We start from the raw sequence: 4,969 nt of genomic DNA, 5'->3' as shown, positions 1-4,969 counted from the left end.
TTAAGATGCTGTCCACACATACACACACACATTCCTCCAAGCATTCCTCCAAACCCATGGGGAATAAGATGCCGGGGTTACACGCAGCCTCAAGAGAAACAAATTTCCCAAGCATCCATTTTGCTTAAAGATTTAGGGAGTTAAGAACAATAAAACAACATTTTTATATTAAACCCAGCAATGAACAATTTGAAATAAAATGATTTTTGGCATGAATTTTAAAATGAGACATCAACAAAATTGTGTTTTGCAATGGGCCACATTAGGCCATGGTCCCAGGCAGGCCAGTGCTTCAGCAAAGTTGAGATCCAGTTGAACACAGCATTTCACCAAATTAAAATGGCAAGAGCGTTGAGAAAACATGTGATCCAAACTGCACCTGAGAAGCAGGTGTGCTGGGTTTTTTTTGTTGTTTTTTTTTTTTTGAGATGGAGTCTTGCTCTGTCGCCCAGGCTGGAGTGCAGTGGCACGATCTTGGCTCACTGCAACCTCTGCCTCCCGGTTCAAGCAATTCTCCTGCCTCAGCCTCAGCTGGGACTACAAGGCATATCGCTCCCACGCCTGGCTAATTTTTGTATTTTTAGTAGAGATGGGGTTTCACCTTGTTGGCCAGGCTGGTCTTGAACTCCTGACCTCAGGTGATCCACCCACCTCAGCCTCCCAAAGTGCTGGGATTACAGACGTGAGCCACTGAGCCCGGCCAGGTGTGCTGTTTTTAAACTTACCTTACACGTGAGGTAGCCATCTTGCCTGGGACACATAGCTAGTAATCTCTGTGTGTTTTCAATTCTCATCATGTAATCAGTGAACAGGATGAGTCGTCTGAAGAACTGCAATTTATAAACCTGCTTTCGGGGAAGGATCTTTCCAAGTGGGGAAATTGATCCAGTCAATCTGAAACCTGAATTTCGTTATATTAGGATAAGAAATTATTATGTAAACTTGCCTTCCTCTGATGTATCTTGCACACACATACACCTGCCTTTTTTAGTTTATTTGAAAAATTTCAGCCCATCTTAGCTAAAGCGTACATGTGAAGTGAAATTGAGATTAAATTTGTAGAATTGCCTTGTTACTGTCTTCTCTCTTCCCACCTAATTTCTGACAAAGTCCTCTGCTGTTATTCTGCTTTCCCCAAGCCCCGCCAAGGGTGTAGGGTTTGTTTGGTTTTGTTTTGTTGCCATAAGCTATATAACCAGGGCAAGACATTTAACCTCTCTTGGCCTTTTTTTTAAATTTGAAAATTCAAGTACTGAAGTAGATCTCAACACCAAATTTCTATATATCTGTATAAAACACAATTTTACTGGAAGAATCACATTTATGAGTCACCTGTTGCTTATATACACTATGTATTTTAATATATTAAAAAATAATTTTATTCCTAGATTTTATGAGCTGTTAAAAGACAAAATTCAGCAGCATTTTCTAATACTATTTTTTACAATGCTTAGGGAAAAATGTCAATGGCACACTTTCTTTCAAACAGATCTGCTCTTAGCAACTCCAGAGTAATAAAGGAGCTGTAATGGTTTTTTTCCTCTTGTAAGAGTTGTTAGTACACAAAACAGACGAGTATGGCCAGTGGCCCAAGGGAGTGTTGGTAGCAACCTCCCGAGGCCTTAATATTTTTGTTTCTTAACCAAGCAATCAAGTGCTGGCTCCATCCATTCTAGACAACTCTCAAACAGGTTAAATAGCTACCTGATCTGAGCAGTACTTGATCTGAGCAGCCTGTAACCACAAAGCAATAGGCTTGTCTTAAACAATTATAACCCTGAATGAGGAGGAGGTCAATAAAGGGTGGAAGGGGTCAATAAAGGAAAAAGGGATTAACAGATGACAAAATGATCAGGGAGTAGATATCAAGTGAGAAAGTTCCAAGATAGGAAATGTGACACACAAGTTGGACCAGAGTACTTTTCTGGGACTTTGATCCATGCTCTCCTTCTTCCTTTCCCCTCCTCATCATCTCCCCTTCTCACCCCCTACCCCAACTCTCTTCCCTAATTATAATTTCTCTCATGGAGAAAATGAGGCCGATTTAGAGGAGAGTTCTGATTCTCTCATTTGAATCCCTGAAGCCAATTCTACATTGGACTTTCTCAGTTACATGAACTAATTAATCCTTCTAGGGGGGCTGGTGGGATAAAATAGTAGATTGGGTTTCCCTGGCAATTTAAACAGTTCTATTATGGTTAATTACTCTAATAAAGCTAAATATGTAAATTTTTCTCTACTCAGAATTACAAGAATTTACATAGATTTTTGCTTAATGTGAAAATCAAAATCAGTTGTCACTGTAAATTAAGGATAATGTAGGTATGCTATTGCCTGGTTTGCACTGAGAAAATCTGGCAATTCAAACCAGTTATTTTATATTATACTCAAAGATTTAATACTTCCTTCTAAAAGAAATTCATGCAAAAGGTTGTAAAGTGATAACAAGAAAGGATGTGTTGCATTGATAAGACTGGGACAATTAAGTCAGTGTTTTCTTAGAAACATAATCTCCCTCTCATATCATTCTTTTTATCTCCTGAGCTCCCATTTTGCTGAATTTGTGTTAAGTCATTCTACACGTGACGCATCTAGGATGCATCTAGGATGAATCTTCTGCATTCTGCTCTGTGGTATGGCGCTACTCAGTGTAGACCAGCGGTCCCCAACCTTTTCTGGCACCAGGGACTGCTTTTGTGGAAGACAAATTTTCCATAAACGGACAGGGGGTTGGGGGGATGGTTTTGGGATGAAACTCAGATCATCAGGTATTAGGTTCCACCTCAGATCATCAGGTATTAGGATTCTCATAAGGAGCGCACAACCTAGATCCCTCGCAGGCACTGTTCACAATAGGATTCGGGCTCCTATGAGAATCTAATGCACTGGTCTGACAGGAGGCAAAGCTCAGGAGGTAATGCTTGCTTGCCTGCCACTCACCTGCTGGTGTGCGGCTGGTTTTCTAAGAGGCCACAGACCACCACCAGTCCATGGCCCAAGGACTGGGGACTCCTGGTATACACCACAGACTAACAGTATTAGAATTATTTTGCCTCTGCCCGGCCACCCCTAATGGGAAGTGAGGAGCCCCTCTGCCCAGCCAGCCGCCCCATCCGGGAGGGAGGTGGGGGGGTCAGCCCCCCGCCCGGCCAGCCGTCCCGTCCGGGAGGTGAGGGGCGCCTCTGCCCGGCCGCCCCTACTGGGAAGTGAAGAGCCCCTCTGCCCGGCCAGCCGCCCCGTCCGGGAGGGAGGTGGGGGGGTCAGCCCCCTGCCCGGCCAGCCGCCCCGTCTGGGAGGTGAGGGGCGCCTCTGCCCGGCCGCCCCTACTGGGAAGTGAGGAGCCCCTCTGCCCGGCCACCACCCCGTCTGGGAGGTGTGCCCAACAGCTCATTGAGAACGGGCCAAGATGACAATGGCGGCTTTGTGGAATAGAAAGGCGGGAAAGGTGGGTAAAAGATTGAGAAATCGGATGGTTGCCGTGTCTGTGTAGAAAGAAGTAGACATAGGAGACTTTTCATTTTGTTCTGTACTAAGAAAAATTCTTCTGCCTTGGGATCCTGTTGATCTGTGACCTTACCCCCAACCCTGTGCTCTCTGAAACATGTGCTGTGTCCACTCAGGGTTAAATGGATTAAGGGCGGTGCAAGATGTGCTTTGTTAAACAGACGCTTGAAGGCAGCATGCTCGTTAAGAGTCATCACCACTCCCTAATCTCAAGCAACCAGGGACACAAACACTGCGGAAGGCCGCAGGGTCCTCTGCCTAGGAAAACCAGAGACCTTTGTTCACTTGTTTATCTGCTGACCTTCCCTCCACTATTGTCCCATGACCCTGCCAAATCCCCCTCTGTGAGAAACACCCAAGAATTATCAATAAAAAAATAAATTAAAAAAAAAAGAATTATTTTGAAGCTTGTTTGAAATGCAAATTACCTGGTACCATTTCAGATCAACTAAATCAGAACCATTAGGAGTGGGATCCAGAAATTTGTCCCAGTGATTTTTAAGCACATTAAAATTTTAAAACCACTACTGTTTGTCTGCATGCTTTTTTATTTTGCTCATGCTTAACATTGGCAAAAGAAAACATTCTGTTAGTCTTATAGAATGGATGACTTTACAGCTTTCTACTGTATCTGAAACCAGTTTATATTTTTCTTCAAGATACAGTTTGGAGCTGGGTTTTTTTTTTTTTTTTTTTTTGAGGCAGGGTCTTGCTCTGTCACCTGCAGTGATGCAATCTTGACTCACTGCAGCCTCAACCTCCTGGGCTCAAGCGATCCTGCTGTCTCAGCATCCCAAGTAGCTGGGCCTACAGGTGCATGCCACCATGCCTGGCTAATTTTTTTTTTGTAGAGATGGAATTTCACCTTGTTGCCTAGGCTGGTCTTGAACTCCTCGGCTCAAGCAATCCACCCATCTTGGTCTCCCAGCCATGAGCCACTGCACCTGGCCTGTGGATCTATTTGTTTCTATTTGCTTTTCTGAAGCCTAGGGGAAAAGGAGCCAGCTGAATTAAAAAAAAAAAAATCTGATATTTGCTCTTTCTTCTGAGATTGTTAAATTGTCTATACCAGTCAATAGAGGAAAAACATTCATTTTGTTTCTCTCCAGATTTAAGGATGTTAGTGTGAATGTTTCAGGAATTCTGCAGGTTGGGGGTAAAGACAGACAGTGATGTAAACTGTTCCACTTTGCTCCACTCCAGCACAGAATACATCACAGAGCTATTGACAGTTCAGCAGCACGGAAGCACAAGTAGACCGTAAGGCTTGAGAAGTAGCATAAGGTCCAAGAGTATGGTAAGACTTGAGTGCCAGACTGATAGTGAGTCATAAACACTGGTCGGGTTAAGAAGCCATTAAAAAGTAATGATAATAACTTTTATAATGCAAAATTTTGTGAGTATAGTTACCATATAAAGTGCTCTAATGTAGATTTAATTCCACAAAGTAGGAGTTCCTTTCAAA

This window comes from Pan troglodytes, chromosome 2 (genome assembly GCF_028858775.2).
Source record: "Pan troglodytes isolate AG18354 chromosome 2, NHGRI_mPanTro3-v2.0_pri, whole genome shotgun sequence".
NCBI lineage: Eukaryota > Metazoa > Chordata > Mammalia > Primates > Hominidae > Pan > Pan troglodytes.
This window is presented reverse-complemented; position numbering follows the sequence as displayed.